This window comes from Ornithodoros turicata, chromosome 2 (genome assembly GCF_037126465.1).
Source record: "Ornithodoros turicata isolate Travis chromosome 2, ASM3712646v1, whole genome shotgun sequence".
Classification (NCBI taxonomy): Eukaryota; Metazoa; Arthropoda; class Arachnida; order Ixodida; family Argasidae; genus Ornithodoros; species Ornithodoros turicata.
The window spans coordinates 54,346,957-54,364,386 of NC_088202.1; the positions used below are offsets into that span (position 1 = coordinate 54,346,957).

The window sequence follows — 17,430 nt, forward strand, 5'->3', positions numbered from 1 at the left end:
GTAAACGCAAGTAATACCAAAGCATTTGCAAAACAATAAAAAGGTGACAGCGTCACATCCGGTACCTGTTGCTGCACTCGTGTCGTAGTTCTGGTTTCGGCTATTTCTGTCCGAGTTTTTGCTCCCTGTATTGTTGGGCTCTTTTCTTGAAAGAAAATAAATAAATAAAAACGTGTTGCTGTTTTCCATGCTATAGTCTTAGACAAGTTTTAGGCAACTGAGATGCTGATGTGGCGAGCACCGGGACGTAATTTTTGGGTAGTTTCCCCGAAATCGACCTCTTTGGGCTTGCCGAGCTCCCAGGAAGAAGAAAAAAGAAAGAAAGAAAGGAGGGGGTTTGGGGTCATATGTATATCACGGTCCTGTGTATATGTATTGATAGCGGAGCTCACCCCCCCCCCCCCCCCAATTGTGTTGTCTCAGAAATTTCAGGGGGGTGTGTCACCAGAAAACAGGGGCTTGTACACTCCCCCTGCGCGTGTGAGTATATGCGCGTGGTGCGTTTTGAGACGAAAACGGGAATCTCTGAACCTCAACCCCAAGCAGACCCTCTGCCTCCAAGGGCATACGCATAGGCTCTGCTAACCTCTTCCTGTGGCGACAGTTCGGAATTGGGGTAGTTGGTGGTGGTGGTGGCGGATTTGTCTTTTTCAGTGACTTCTCCAGACCCCACTACACCCCCAAACTCTGGGAATACCCCCTAAACTTTTGTGAGATTACGCAATATTTCGTCGAAGAGCATAAAAGTACACGGGAGTATTTATTTCTTTTCCCATACTGCAGCGTAATAAGGATGGCGAATGGGTTGGCGTTCGACAAAAGCTGATCTAGGGAAAGGTCCCTATAGTGGATCCGGGTGATCTTCCATTGGTCAGTCGTACGTGAAAAAATAAATAAAAAAGAATAAATAAATTTGAGCACATCACTTCGAGAACGATGGGGAACAATTAATGTTCAAGTGGTGTGGATTATGTAGACAAGAATGTTGACAAAATTTAACATACATATGACCCGTGAAATATTAATTTTGCAATTAACAGTCCGATATCGGTACTTGAGTTCATTAAAAGCACGCTCCTGTCGAAGGGGCTGCTGATCCAGAAGTTCAAGAGCGGATGACGGAGAGAAGGCACTATCATGTCGGTCCAATATAAACCTGATTGCTTTGTTTTGGACGACGTCAATTAAGGATATCCACCAACAAGACTGAGAGACACGGACGGACGCAGAAGACGACACACGTAAGTTCTCAGACACAGCAATAATTTATTAGTTCATCTCAACTTAAAAGCTAAAAATCTTCGAAGGTGGGCGAGAGGGATAAAAGACGCATTACTAACTATACGTTTCCCCTAGTGGCGATCTCTTAGGATTCTTCTGTGTCCGTGTATCTCGGTCTTCTTCATGGATCTACACCAGCTAGCCTGCACCCTTTCCCTTGTTTCAATTAAGGATATGTCTTTCTTAGTAGGTAGATCCCACACGGCAGAGGCATATTTGAGAACTGGACGCATAATCGTTTTATAAGCCAAAAGTTTAGTCTCACTGGGTGAGAGTATCAGGCTACGTCTTATGCAACCTATACTTTCTGAAGAGCCTTAGCGGATATACGACTGATATGTTCATTCAACTTTAAGTTAGAAGAAAAGTTAAACCCTTAGTATTTGTAACCGTTAACTTGATTTAGCAAGCTTGCATTAACAGCTAGTGTACGGAAAGACAAGTTGGGGTTGATCTTGTTAGTCTTATTAGTCTAAGGCCTTGTCAGTAAGATACCACTGCACATTTCGAGAAGTTGATATCCAATGGCCATGTCTTGCACCACTCACAAAACTTTTTGAGCGTCTCGTTAGGAGCGATCTGATGGTGTTGACAGAGTACTCGGACATACAAGATGCAGTCATCCGCGTGCAACCTAATTTCGTGAGTCGTGAGCAACTTCATGGATAAATATGAGGAAGGAGCAGTAGCCCTAAAACTGACCCCTGAGGGACTCCTGATAATATGTCGCGCTCCTGGGAGAGCTCGCCTTTATAAGGAACAACATGAGTGCGATGCGCGAGGTAATTTTTAATCCAGAAAATAATTTTAAGTATTTGAAAGCATCCTGCACGCTGTTTCATTCTTCTGTGTCCTGTGATGCTAGTATACTAAATCCTCTTACCATGGTTTGTCTGGAAACCAAATTGATCGTCATGTAAGGCACTGGTCTCTATGAGTGACACCAAGTTTCAGAGGCTTAGGGGCACGCCAATTATGTTCGCTACGCTATATAATGTGTATGGTATGTTTCAGGTGAGGAAGGCGTTAGAAGGCACCATGGGCGTTCCCAGTGTCATTTCCAGAACGGGGAGGGGGGGGGGGGGCAAGGCATGCGACCGATAGATACTAGACAGCAAGATATCGACAATCGAAGCTTGTGATATGCTGAGGATCGGGTGGGTAAGGTTCAGCCCAGGCAGCACAATGTACTGAAAGTCGAGTGCAATAGGGGTGGACGGGTAGGTGGAAGGCCTTGAAAATACTCGTGAAGCTAAAGAACATTGATAAGACACATACCGTCCACCCCTATTGCACTCGACTTTCAGTACATTGTGCTGCTTGGGAGGGTACTGTTGATAACATCCGAGTATAAATCACTACCTGCGAGTAAACAGCGCATAATTACTACTGGTGACCCTGGGGCTCGAATTGGGGGGGGGCGGTTGAGGCCCGCGTCGATACCGCGATGTGATAGAATGAGAACGACACATGGACGAGGGACGTCTGGGCGAACAGACTGTGATTATGGAAGTGGGTAGAGCAGCTGCATGATGGCATGGACAAACGTGATGTAAACCGATCGGGTTCCAGTGAAGGGCTGAAGCAGAGCGGGCTCAAGGGCGAGAAGGCAAGAGTACCGCGACTGTAGTGAACAGTGAGCTCCAAGGGTTGCCGCCAAGAAAGTGCCGGGGAGGGCCATCACGAAGCAGGTGGAGGCCGGAATGGAATGCCGGCCGAATGCCGGTGGGATCGCTTCGCCGTCGCTTGTATAGTCTCTCTTGACTCGTCGCCCTCAGGTGCATTCCCAACTGCCAGCCTTGCCCTGCATTTTGTTAGCCCTTTTCAGGCCTTTCAGGGCTCTGCAGTGTATCTCTTCCAAGTCACCCCCTGGCTTCGGACACTGACCAAGCGACGATGTCTCAGGGCTTGGACCTGAGCATTCTGGCCAGGCCAACGACACCAACGTGGAGTCAAGGTCAGCTACTTCCTGTGCCAACGACCCCCATGTGCAGCAAGGTTAGCCACCCTCCGTGCCGCCCACGCCGAAAAAAACGTCGGATGGAAGTGGACGAAAGCAGCGAAGACGACGCCATGTCCGAACGTTCGTGTCGTAGCCCCAGCCCTGTCCACCATGGTGAACGTACTTCTCCAGTCGATGACGATGGCTTCACGACTGTAGTCTATAGGAAAAACCCGAAGGCCAGAATTCCCGTGGTGCTGACCCCAGTGAACAAGGAGGACAGCCTCCTAAACGTGGGCCCGAACAAGATGTCCACTGAGATTTTCGCCCCTACCAAGGAGAAAATCAAGGGCCACTGGATCTCCAAGAACGGCCGCATGACCGTCACTGTGGCCTCCATGGACGCCGCCAAGTCCCTCCTTGCCCTCACGTGGCTAGGAAACATGGCCGTCATCACCCGCGTCCCGGAATCCTACGCGAAAGACGTGGGGAAAATCACCGGAGTGAGGGTCTCCTACAGCGACGCTCAGCTGCTGGAATTCCTCCGCCCCTATGGAATAGTTGAGGCACGACGACAATTTCGCTTCCGCCACCCTGGACACGGCGAAACAAGCAGCCAGGCAACGGACAATGTCGTCCTCACCTTCCGGAGCGATGCCCCGATGCCGGAATACGTGATCCTTGGCATCAACATCTTCAAGGTGAAACAGTTCCTTGCCCCCACGCAGTGCTTTCGCTGCCAGCGCTTCGGTACAGCGCTGCTAGTACTGCAAGGTCGACGCACATTGCCGCGTCTGCCCCAGAAGCCAAGGGCTGCCCCAAGATGCGCCAACTGCAGCGGCGCCCACCCATCCAATTACGGCGAATACCCGGAACGACGCGCTGCCATCATTGTCGTGAAGCGTGGCGCCTTCGAGGATCGCCCCGTCGGGTCCGGTCCCATCAACCACGAGCTGGTGAAGACGCCACCGCCGAAGGCAGTGGTGAAACCAGCCCTGCCGCTGACCACCGAGAACAATGAAGACCTAGGTGGAAAAACCCCGGGCCAACCCTACCGAGGTTCAACAACACCCCAGCGTCTGGGACACCATTGCGTCAAAGAGGGAGGAGCCAAAGCCACAACGTAAGCAGCACCTACCAGCTCCCCTGTCATAGTGGTTAAGATGATTGCTTTCCACGCCGAGATTGGCAGGTGACACGGGTTCGAATCATGTCATCGGCTATGCTGTCTGAAGGCGTCACACACCAGCGCCATCGAAGTCACCCTGCATACGCCGACGTGCCCGCCCACTGTGAAATCGGTATGGACACATGGGGGAGCGACCGTTTCCAGATCTTCATAACCCTGGCATTCAAGAACAACGTCCCCAAACGGAAACTCCACATCACCAACTGGAAGAAACTCCGGTCCCTCCATGCAGCAGCCGGCAGTGAAGACGTCAATCAGGCCATCCCAGCAGCACTAACAGCGGCAACGCTCACTCCCTCAGGTAGCCACAAGCCGGACCTGAAATTCTTGAACCTGTGTGCCGCACGTCGACGTGCTCAACGAACACTGCGCAAGCGCCACACTGCAGCCAACCTGACCAGCTTCCGACGAATCTCGGGCGTCCTGCGAAGACATGCCATCTCACTGCAGCGACAGCAGTAGCAAGCCTTCTCTGCATCTCTTACCTGCCACACGCCATCACGGAAAGTGACTGAGGTGAAGGAGACTTGTCTCTCAACTACAAAGCGCGTCCGGCACATTAGCGGGCCCCCGTCGGGATGCCCCCAACGCACTGCAATCACGTCGCACAACGCAATCACCCTTGCAAGGTTTCTCTGCTACCGTATGCCCTTCTCTGTCCTTCAGCTTTTGAAACATTGGAAGCGACGCATCGCAGGGAAGGCCCCTGCGGCATGCACTTGGCCTACCAATTACCACAATGCTGTGCGGTGCTGTGCTCGCTGAAGCAGATGCTCTCCCACTCCGCCTGGCGGTAATGCAACGGCTCTGGCAGCAGCTGGCCAGACTGATCAGGACGTCGGCCGGACAACTGATATTCCTTCAGCGAATTCGTTCACGCCCTGACAGCCGCTTCGCCGTGCGGACCTTCGGAACATTGTCCCTGCCGTCCCACAACTGCCGAAAGTGCACCCACTCTGGACGTACAGCAGCCTGGCCATCGGCTCACGACTCCCGGGCTTGTTCAACAAGAGTGAAGTAGCGGACATCGTGGCCCAAACATCGCTGCTGACCAGCTTGATAAGCACAACGGAGGCTTCACCCACTTCTACAAGGACAACGGTACTCGCGGAGTGAGCGCCATGGCGTACCACTCGCCTGCTCTCGGTATCAACTGGGTCGAATCCATAGCAAGGCTACTCCCATCTACGGACGCTGCGCTGCTTGCCATCTCGAAAGCCTTGGACGCCGTGAACGAGGCCGCCACCGACAAAGCCGTCATCATCATGGACTCCAGAGGTGCCCTGACCCGCAATTTCGTCACACTACGAACAATGCGCTTCTGCCGGCCGAATAAGAAACAAAATCCAGGTTCTACATGACAACGACATCACTATCGTCCTGCAGTGGTTACCCAGTCACAAGGGGATACCAGGAAATGAAGTCGCCGGCCATGCAGCTCTGCAAACAGGCTTCCCTGAACCCTCCGCAAATTCAAGGTCCAGCCGGACCAGCCCACAGCCAGCTGCATCAAGAACGCAATCAAGGCGCACGTCAGGAGCACGAAGTAGAAGTAAGGAGGCCGAACTCTGCCAGAAAGTTTCGTACATAATTCACCGAATATTTGTGGCCGCGTGGCGGCGCTCGTGAACTGCCGGAGGCTGGGTCGGAGGCCTCTCCTGGAGTTATGCCTTAGAAATGCGCTTCGTGCGAACTTATATTACGTGTCAAATACTGGGATTAAAACTGGGTTTGATAAATAAACACGTTCACTGAAGGGAGTATCAACTGTCATTCGTCAATTATGCGCCTACAGTATGATTCGGGGAAGCAAGCAACGCTTTCGTTTCGAAGCTTGGTGGGAAAGCCTTTTTGACGGCACTAGCAGTGATGAGGGGAAGCCACCTCCAAGGGATACCGACAGCGAAAGCAAAGTTTTCGCAAAGATGAACGCGAACGCCGAAAAATGATCTTCCCGATTGCTTGTCTTTATTTTAGTGCCGTCGAAGCTTCTAGCATGAGACTGTCAGTTTAAACGCAGCAGAAGCACTTCGCGAAGAACTTGGAAGCGATATTTTTTATATGCTTTCCAGTGACATCTAAGAAGTATACTGACTGACTTTAATCCTTTAAAGGGCAATGTCTTCTGTGACAAAACACTACAAACGAATGAAGTTGTCTTTTGAGTCTGGTTTAACTCTATACCTTTTGTTATCATGATAATCTAAATTGGAATGTTGTGGTGTGAAGCCAACTTCAAGGGTATGACGGCGCTGTTGTTTTGCTGATTGCACATCTCCACTGCAATTCAGAGAAAGTGAAAGTCGCCAGTGTTTAGCGCGCCGTGTCTGCTGCGCAGCAGACGCGTGATTTTGTGTAAATTATGAGCAAAAACTGCTTCATACCTTTAAGAGTTAGTTCACATCAGGTCAGCTGTTGAACCTGATAACATTTCTCGAAAACATAATAATGAAGAGACTAAGTGGGAGGATGCATGAGGATATGCTCTTTTGCATTGTTGACGACATGGAACAGACTCTTGTGCCAGCTCTTGGCTGTGAACACAAGGATGACCTCACAAGATCTGTCATATCTTTATTACACGGTGATGAGGATGCACATCGGATGTAAGATGGAAAACGGACGACACGGAGACAAGGCAAGGAAGACAAAACTGCAGCAAAAGCAATCAAAGTTACAATCACAGAGTGCGACTGGGAACTGATAAGGTCTGCGATGAAAGAAAAAGCAAAAGTCAGAGACTCGAGTGATCGACTGCACTGTCTTTCCCCCTTTATTGAATCACGGGCACACTATACGACTGCGTTTGATGTGACAGGCAAATGCTAACGATCTATGAAAACAGATGGAAATGAAACGCAAAAACGTATCTGTACCTGTGTTCATGAGTCATTTCTGTACGAAGTATGGTGGGTATGTCTGTAAAAGGAGCCTGAGAACAACCTTCCATCACGGGTATTTCTCAGTATCTTTTGCATGTAAAGGCGCCGGTAGAGCTGTGGCTTAATATCTGCTGCGGATAACAGTAATGCTGTAACACCACATTAAAAGAAAGCAAGCGACCAACATAAGAAAACCTGCCGTTGTACACAGCCGTTCAACAGCCGGGCTCCCTTGGCTGTTCTACACTACACTCTACACACCTCTGCGAGTCCCGTAACGGCGGCTTTCCCACATGGCGCACAGAAAATGGTATTGCGAGTTTTAAAAAATGCATCTCGAGACAAAAGGCGTATATTGAAAATTGCATGGGCACAAGATGAAAGTGTTTCTTCATCAAGCTATCCTTGAGCTCTTGTTTCGAAGGTTGTTTTCGTAACCGGAATAAATAGCGCTAACCAAGGCGTAACTACGGGAGGAGCCGCGATGCCAGCCTCCGTCAGTTCGCGAGCGCCGCCACACGGCCACAAATATTCGATGAATTAGGTACGAAACTCTCCTAACAGCGCTCGGGGAGAGATCGGCCTCCTTACTTCTACTCCGTGGTCAGGAGTTTTCACTCGGACCATGACTCGGACAAACGAATGCTCCCTCTCTCGGCACTGCCCCGCGGGGCGCGAAGCTGTAGTATAAATCTATTGTAGCAGAAAACTCACGTGACCTCCGGAGCTCGACCAATGTCTGAGGACTAGCCACCCTATTTTTTTCTTTTTTGATTATGTCGCGAATGACGTAAATGACGTGTCATCCGTTTCTCTCTTACTACTTTCCTCCTCTCTGCTCTGCTTCCCGTCCTCTTTTGTTGTTCCTTTTTTTCTTCCATGCACTGTTTTTTTGTTCGCGTTTGTCGGAATGTAGTGGGAGTTACAGGAATACGACTGAGCCTTGGTTGTTTTTGTCACACGAAGTATTTTATTGTGCGACATACGGTTATGCAAGCATGACGTACACAGGATGACATTTATATTGCTCCAAAATTTGCTTGAAGAAGCCTGATGATGTCGGATTGCCTCTGGCAAGGACTGCTACTGGGAACTGGAGCTCAGTGGCTGCAAGATGAAAACAATTGGTATCAGATATATGGTTATGCATGTGAAAGTTGCAATGTAAATAGAAAGAATAAAGGTGCTATTGAACGCGAAAAATAAGAACGGTTGTAGGGTTGTGAGAAGCTCGCAGTCATGGGGTGTGATGAGCGACCTTAGTACGAAAAATACCTTTTATTGCGCTACTTCACAATTATATATTCAGACCGATTAGCCTGACAATCTTGGCTTTGGCGCTACGTACAGAACAGCTACTAAGTCAACGCGTCTGACGAAACTTGTCGAGCGAAATCACCAAGAATCAGACTTATAAGGCTTACAGTAGCGTCATACCTTTATACAGTACGACGTGAACGGGTATTTAATCATAACATTTAGATGATATTGTTCCACGAAAAGTAATATCGTCTACCATCGTATCTGCAAAACTACGCTGTCTGTCTCGGTCACCGCGTATTCCGGTAACTGTTAAGCAACTTATTCACAATACACGAAGTGAATGCGGTGTTGTAAGGCAACAAGCAACGACAAATGACTTACCTCTCGGCAGTCGTTGACCAGGTATCAGGTACGAGGCGTTCGGACGCTCGAATAGTTTCTACACCAAGAAGCAGAGCACAAATGTTGCGCAGGCATCTTCCCTGGCAGCTGTGACTGTTCGAGGGCGCTCACATGATACAGCTTGCGTTTTTAAACAGGAAAAATCAGAACTTATAGTCCAACACAACCGGCACACAACACGAGCCGTCTGAAACGGACGCCGGCGACTCCGTGGACGCCGGTTCCGACCGGCACAGCCGCCGCGCTGTCGCCTGTTCGAGCGCTCGCGAACAAATTTCAAAACAGCCAATCATGGCTCAGAAAACGAATTCATCCTCATGGGAACCAATCAGTAATCACTAGCCACCGGATGTCTCCATGACGTTCAATTTGTGACGTTTTCTGACGTCCGATGACGTGAAACGCATGAAGCGCCTCACTTTATCCCGCAATGGAACTGGCGAGTTTCGGGCCCTGGCCCCGCCGCCACTCGGCACTCGCTCTCGCTCGGCCTCTCGGCACTGGCTCTCGGCACTGCCCCGCCGCCGTGTCTAACAACCGGGCTGAGCCGAACGGACGCCGGTCTACTCCTACGAATTAGGACATCCACGACCCGTACAATGGTCCGTCTATCCAGGAACGGCGGTACCAACAGCCCCCTGTGTCTGGCCTGCAACAAACCGGAAACCGTGCCACACCTACTCAGCAACTGACTAGCGACGACGGAAACCTGTTCTTCTCTGCTAGAAACAGCAGCACACACAGATCGGTGACATCTGCGTCACCAACATCATCTTCCCAATGGGCACTCCATGACCAAGAGTATCGCCGTCTTATCTCCGAGTACGTATATGTATACTGAAATGTGGACAGTGTGCTTTCCTTTAGACGGGAGCTCCGGTGGAGACCAATCATATTGTATTTTTTTAGAGCTAATGAGGCTGCAGTCACCTCTACTGCATCGTTGATCCTAGGCTATTCTGTCAATGATAATTCTTCAGCATTTTCTATGTTTCATCAGCCACTATTGTACCGTGTACCTCGTATACGGTATACAAAAACAATGCTTTATTGCTCTTGGTAATAAACAGCTTGCAACTGATATATTTCTCCTTGTTCGTATAATGTTCACCAGTACAGGCACACAACCACAAGTCTCCCCGCTGCAAAGAGAAAATCGCCTGGTGGATATCCTTCACAGGAACCGAGGCATGGTTTGTCCTCTCGCTAAAGGGGGGGGGGGCGTTGCAGTGAGACTGTAAAGAGGTTCTGAACGGCATTTTTGGACAATGTAGTAATAGGAGAGAAAACGGAGAAGCTCTTTGATCTCCTAAACGTCATCAAAGAGACACGAACGGTCCATCCTGGTCCTACATACAGCATCACTTTGTCATCAATTAAACCACGGGGGTGCCTTTGAAAAATGCGACCACGTTGCATCAGGCGTTCCTCTTTGACTTCTGTGAGCCTCTCGGTCACCGTCTTTATCCCCGAGGCCTGCAAAAGAGCAGCGAATGCGGCAGTAGATTCCTTACCGGGTGACATCTTTCAATCTTTCTCGTTGCACTTCTGCGATGAAAAATAAATAATGTTGCTTTGGGATGCAACCTGTATTGGTAGCGTACCACACCAACTATACAGGGTGTCCCAGAAAACGTGTCATTGAATTTTAATAAAAAAAACTACACCACCTAGAGTCATGCGGTCAATGGCATTTGTTCTTACTGGGTTTTTGCCACCTCCTCGTGTGAATGTCGTGTAACGTAAGTTTAATTATGTAAATTTTTGCGAGCTTAAGTCGGAAATTTGCCTAGTAAAGGTCACTTTTTTACCCCACCAATGGGAAGAGCGTGTCTAATTTAGTCAAATTAATGAGAATTGACTGGGATATTCAGAAGCTATCCCATCGGAAAAAATAGCCGAACATCATGCTCTACGGAGGTCGCACAGAATAGCGCACGATGAATTTTTCAGCGCGATCTTTGTCAGTCCGACGAAAGGAGGTTGGAAACCCATCCCTCCCCGACGTCGCAGAGGGAGATAAAACAGGCACGGCTTATCACGTCCCACTTTCGCTGGGATAATGCTTTCCCTCTCCCAATTTAGGAACTGTTACTTTTTCTACTATCACTCTGTGGGCTGGCTTCGGAACCTCCTTTCGTCGCACTGAGTGCGATTGCGCTCAAAAAGGCATCGCGCGCTATGGTCCGGTGCTCCGAAAAGCATGATATTCGGCTATTTTTTCCGATGGGATAGCTCGTGAATATCACTGTGAATTATCATGAATTTGAGTGAATTCGGCACGCTCTTCATATTGGTGGGGTAAAAAAGTGACCTTTACTTGGCAAATTTTCGAGTTCAGTTCGCAAATATTTACATAATTAAACTTGGAGTACATGACATTCCCATTAGGAGGTGGCAAAAACCTAATAAGAACAAATGCTGTTGACCGCATGATTCTAGGTGGCATAGTTTTTTTATTATAATGCAATGACACGTTTTCTGGGACACCCTGTATACAGGAGGACCAAAGAGCAAGTTGCCACTTCAGGGCCACCATGTGGGTTATGATTGAAGGACAGAAACACCGCCAGGATTTTTTCCAGGGGAGGGGGTGGGTGGCAGGCCAGAATGTTTGGGGTCATAGTGCACCAACTGCGCCCGCAACTACATTGACTTGGCTGGGAAACCCTAGGTTTCTGGAAGCCAGGAGGGGGCAACGGCCCCACTTTGGCCCCCGTAATGGCGCCCATGACGACGGACAGGAAACGTGACCAACACGAACACCACCGCGCGGACGGATCAGTGCAGAATAATTTCGCTTACAAATTTATTTTTCTTTGTAATTTTACTATTTCGCATAACTACGAAAACTTACCTTGAGCTGAAGATGTCCAGGCTCCCAGTTATGCAAGCACGTACAGCTGCAGCACGCAAATGATTACGTTTCGTCTGAAGTCAAACACTGGCACACTTTACTGGACTAAATGTTCTTCAAAACGTAACCCGTTATCCGAAAAGCAACGCAAAAATCATAATGGAGTACTAAAACCGAAACCATGTGATGCTGCACTGGTAAGTTTTGACAGAAGCCTTCTTGAGCGGTAGCATTCATGCTGAAAAGCATCTACGAGTAGCGTCTATCAACGCTTAACGTTTGGCGCAATATCAATGCGAGGAGTACCATAGAAATAAATAGCACTTACCTGCGATGGATCGATTTAAAAACGTCGAAATTGTTCGAAAGAGAAAGTGTCTCCGACCCTGCAAACGCGACCGAGAGATCGAGCCACATCATTGGCCAGATTGGAAACTGTGGGCCACGTGGTTGCTGCGTGGGAGGCCATTGGCAACAGTTTTCTATCACTAATTTACCCAAGGTTAACTGCACGAATACAGAGCCCAATGACAGCGCCACGACCGTTAATATTTTTATTTTTTCCGTGGGCCGCGTGGTAACCCCTGGTATAGGCCCGTATAGCATTTCGGGAACTGGTGAAGCACCACGAGCTCTACAGAAACGATAACACATGGGCCTGGGATCTTGTTCATGTGCGAATTTCAAAAATCACAGGCCCTGGTGCCCCGAACTGCCCCGCCTGTCTTGTTGAGGGAGACATCCCGCACTTGCTCCTCTACTGTACTCGCTACCACCAACGTCGTCTTCTCCTACGGTCGCGCATCGCTCGCCTGCCGGTTTCGGACTTATCTCTAGCTACGCTGCTCGGCCCCACACAATATAGTCAGGAGACAAAGGCACTTGCTCAGTTTCTGCGGTCCTGTGGCCTTCTGGGTGAACTGTGACCAGTTTTGTGTTTGTTTTCCTCTTTGTTCTTTTGTTTTTCCTTTTGTTTATTTGTTTTCCTATGTTTGTTTGTTTCCCCTTTTTCTTTGTTTTTCTTTTTGTTTGCCTTTATTTTTTGTCCTTCCTGGGAATAGCAAGCCGCCATAGCGGTGACTAACCTTTCCCTCTTATTTTTTTTATATAATAAACATATCCCCCCCCCCCCCCCCCCCCCCCCCACAGGCCCTGTAGTGTTTCAGTCCATTTTCTCCTTTTTGGACCCCACACGACTTTCTGACGATCCCGCCGTACCCTTGACCAACGTTGACGTTGACAAAGTTGCAGGGTTATGTCGGGCGCTTGTCCCGTGATGAATTTTTGGGGTGATGGGTCATGGGTGTACTGAGCGCAGCGGAGCGCAAGTGCAACTGAAGTGTTTGTCCGCAAGTTTCGCATAGACGATTGGAGTTCGTTTTGATTGCCGATGTTGCCAGCCTGGAGTGTTGACCGTCTTCGTTCGAAATGTCTCGCAGTGGATCACCCTTCCGCTCCCTTGTGCCTTCCCCCTGTGCTGTACACTTCTGTTCGTCCTCGACGATGCTCTCTATATCTTTCCATTTCAGAACTTTCGTCTTCGTAGGTTTTTGTTGAAACTCTTGAAGCGAGAGCTTCTGAACTCCCTTTACTACGTCAAGGGTGCCTGTTTTGGCACTTCTTGGCGTCGCCCACGGGCGGCGTAGCCTTCCCAACAGATGCATTCTGGGCGGTCGTAGTTTCACCTGCGATGTACATGGAGCAGATTTGAAGAAACCGTAATATCGCTTCAACTGCAGTCTATGAACATGATTATAAGCTTTGATAATGTTTTGTTTTTATATTTCCTATCATGCGTGACTCGTGTGGTGCATGTTACCCCAGTGCGACATCACGGGCCTGCCGTGCGAAAAATATTTTGGCCCGGAAAGTGGTATACACGTCTTCGGGTTCTTGGGACATAAATTTCTATCTCCGTTTATATATTTTATATTTTTTTTATTATTTAGTGACATCAAAGACACGAGGAAGTGAAAGCGAACCAATCAACCACTATATTTTTAGGGAAATGGTATTGTAACTAACCTCCGCTTTGGTCGCGAAGGGTTTGGGACGCCAGCTGTTCCCGGATCCTGACGGATCTTCGCTTTCCTTCTATTATTGTGGACATTTCACGGAAATCTGCGCAACAAAAGGTAGAGCAATGTCAAGACCCGCAATATGTTGGTAGACCAACAACTCCCCAATGATTCCACTGTCTGCTCACTATTGCCATTCAGTGAGGCTCTCCCGATTAATTGGTCCACAGGCGCCGACTGCGTGAGGGACTTGAGTCCCCACCCCTACCCCGAAACTTTCTCATTGTGGATCAGGCATCCTCCGAGGTCTACCCAGTCGGCACTCAAGATGAACGTTACGAGGGGTATCCGAAAAAAAAAATCGAATGTTTTACGCGAGTGAACGTGACAATATTATAAAAATTTGCTTCATGGCACGGAATCTCAGACACCCGCTCGGTCTCTGTGCACGAAGCGGGAACAAAGTACCCGGCACCCTAAAGCGTTCACGCAAAAAATAAATAAATAAAAATAAAAAAGAGAGAGAGAGAGAGGAGGGGAGGGGGAGAAGGGCATTGCGCCCCAGCCTCTTCCAGCGGGTTTGAAAACTTTCAGGCTGTGAGTTGGTCAGCATGTGAGCATCCGGACTACTTCAATATATCCTTTATATATATATATATATATTTACAGTTTGACCGTGCACTCCCAGCCGAGTACAGCTGTTTCGTCCTACTTTGGGACTCGTCAGCCCGGCGTAGGGAAGTGACACGGTCTTGGGTCGGCACTAACAGTGCATCTCGGCGAGACGTCAATGTTCCACGGTGACGGCGCCACCTGTGGAGGCCGCAGTGCAAGCTATAGCAGCCTTCTCTGGGCATTCCGGCACTGTGCAGTTGTTGTAATGAGTGCTGTTGCTTGCGGTTTCCATGAAAGCCGCTCGTCCATGATCAGGCCTAGGATTTTTTGTTGTTTCACCCTGGGTATTTTTATGCCGTTGATATTGAGGCTGGCTGGATCTTTTCTCCGTTTTTTGTTGACGATCATGTAGGACGATTTTTCGGCTGAGATGGAGAGGCCCACGGAGTTCAAGTATTCCTTGATGGCGTTTAAGGTCCTTTGTAGGTTGCGATTCATTTGTACTAGTCGGCTGCCAACAGTCCAGATTGTGAAGTCGTCTGCATACATGGTCAGCTGCACAGCAGGGGAAAGGCTGGGAATTGCTTCAGGAAGCCCAGACATTACTACATTAAACAGCAGCGGGCTCAGGACGGTTCCTTGTGGTAATCCACTAGGCCAATGTTTGAGTTGACCCAAATGAGTTCCGAGTCTTACTTGAGTGGTTCTGCCATTGAGAATGTCAGTGATAAAGCGGAGGGTTCAATCGGTGACCTTGATTTTCTGAAGTTGAGCTGACACCACATCTGGCGAAACCATGTCGAAAGCGCTTCTTACATCAACAAAAGCAGCCAGAAACGCGAGACCTCCTTTTTTTGCATCATCGGCGACAGAGCAGAGCTCTAAGAGGTTGTCCTTGGTTGCGAGTTTACAGCGGAATCCGGTCATGTTACTGGGCAAAATGGAGTGAACTTCCAGTAACCACAGTAGTCTTGCTTGAACCATCCTTTCCATTAAATTGGCAACGCAGGAGGTGAGGGATATTGGTCGGTAGGATTCAGGTTGAAAGGGAGGTTTACCAGGCTTGAGGACGGGAACCAGGATGGCATGCTTCCAAGCAAGGGGTACAGTCCCAGAGATCCAGATGCTGTTGTATAGATCAAGAAGTCGCGTTTGTGCTTGTGGCGGGAGGTTTTTAAGGGCTTGATATGTGATGCCATCGGGTCCTGGGCTGTTGCGTCATGTACATTTCCGCAAGGCTGTTAGTAGCTCGTGTCGCGTAAACGGAGTGTCCATTACATGTTGGGAGTCCTTTGCCGTTTCTACTGGCTCCTGTGGGTTGCCCTCCCGGGTGAAGGTTTCACTGAAGAGCTCAGTGGCTTGACTTATGGTGATGCCTAGTTTTAGGGCAAATTTTTGGAAAGGATGACTATCACGTTGGGTTCCTGCGAGTTTGTCTATGACTCGCCACACTTTTGCCCCAGGTGTTTGGGGGCTCAACGAAGAACAGAATGATTTCCATCGGTGCCTACGCAGGGCTACGGAGTAGCGACGTAGGACTGCTGAGACTCTGCGGTAACTTGTTAGGTTCGCACGGGATGGATTCTGTCGAAGGAGGCGCTGTGCTCTTCTTCTTGCTGCAGCTAGGTTCAGGAACTTCAGGTCTGGTGTTGGATTGAAAGTACGAGTGGCGATCACCCGAGTAGCAGCAGACAAGCTGTGACAAATATCAGCTGTGATGTGTCGTCAGAACCGCTCTTCTCTAAGAATGTCCGGAACTGATCCCAGTGGATAACGGAGTGTTCCTGGACATGTGGGCGGGGGCGTCCTCCGAGCAGTCCGGGCAATGACATGAAAATTGGAAAATGATCACTCTCCATTGTGTCCGGTCCTACTTCCCATATGACCTCTAAGTCTGGTGAGTGAATCGTGACGTCTATTGCAGTGTATGTACTTGGAGGCTTGTAGAAGGTTGGGGAGCCACTATTAGCAATGACCGTATCTAGTGCGTCGGCAGCCTCGACGATTTCTTTGCCGCGTCTGGTTGCATGAGAACTGCCCCATAGCTCATGATGGGCATTAAAGTCCCCAAGTAGGACGAAACAGCTGTACTCGGCTGGGAGTGCACGGCCAAACTGTAAACATATGCTCAACGTGCAGCTACAGAGCTTCGGCTATTTTCCCCTTGTATATATATATATATATATACAACCATTCCATTCCATTCCATATATATATATGTATATATATATATATATATATAAAGAGCAATTCCATATATATATAAAGAGCATTTTGCCATTCAGTTTGTGGCACCAGTCGAAAATTTGGTCTTACAATATCCGCAAACATACTTTTCCAGAGCGAGGACGACTTGAATGCCTCTACGATTAATTTGTCAGCCGAGGAACAAACTATACCGACGCAACGAATTAAATGGAACTTACGGTCTCAAGAATGTGTAGATGATTCGCACCTCGCGAAAGAACGCCGTGGATGACCAACCGCGCAGAAGGTGGCGAGCAGTGGCCGTTATCCACTAAGGGCGATTGGAACTGTGGCCTAAAAGCGTCAACGAAAACCGCACATGCGTGGCTATCGTTTCCTTGTCCTTTTCCTCGTTTATTGTCACTTGATGTATTTGTTACTACCTCCGTGTTAGTGCTGGTGAACTTTATAAGCACGCCATGAATCCTGATTGTGCACATCACTGATTTCGAAGGGAAAGTGATATGACGGTTGTACGAGCAGTTCGCTGTGAATGCCTTATTTTCAAAGGACTCGGTGCATATGAACCGAATTGAGATAGCATTTATCTCTGTTTTTCTTACTAAGACAACAGAAAGAAGAGCTTGGGCATCGCTTGGGTTGGGAAACGCATCTTGATTTTTTTTTTCTACAAACGCAACGCTTCCGGAATGCGTGAACAGCGTTCGACAAAGGGCGGAATAGCCAATTGTCACTCGACTGGGGAATTTCGCACTTCTAAAAGCTTCCTTAAG

At 48.8% G+C, this 17,430-nt stretch overlaps 1 long non-coding RNA gene across 1 annotated transcript; it reads right to left on the reverse strand.

The window, feature by feature from the left end:
* Nucleotides 1-12,976: 12,976 nt before the first annotated feature.
* Nucleotides 12,977-17,024, reverse strand: LOC135383494 (uncharacterized). The gene is made up of 3 exons (XR_010419910.1): nucleotides 16,876-17,024; nucleotides 13,842-13,937; nucleotides 12,977-13,501 (listed from the first exon to the last, which is right to left on the reverse strand). It is a non-coding gene; the product is annotated as an uncharacterized LOC135383494 (long non-coding RNA).
* Nucleotides 17,025-17,430: the final 406 nt, after the last annotated feature.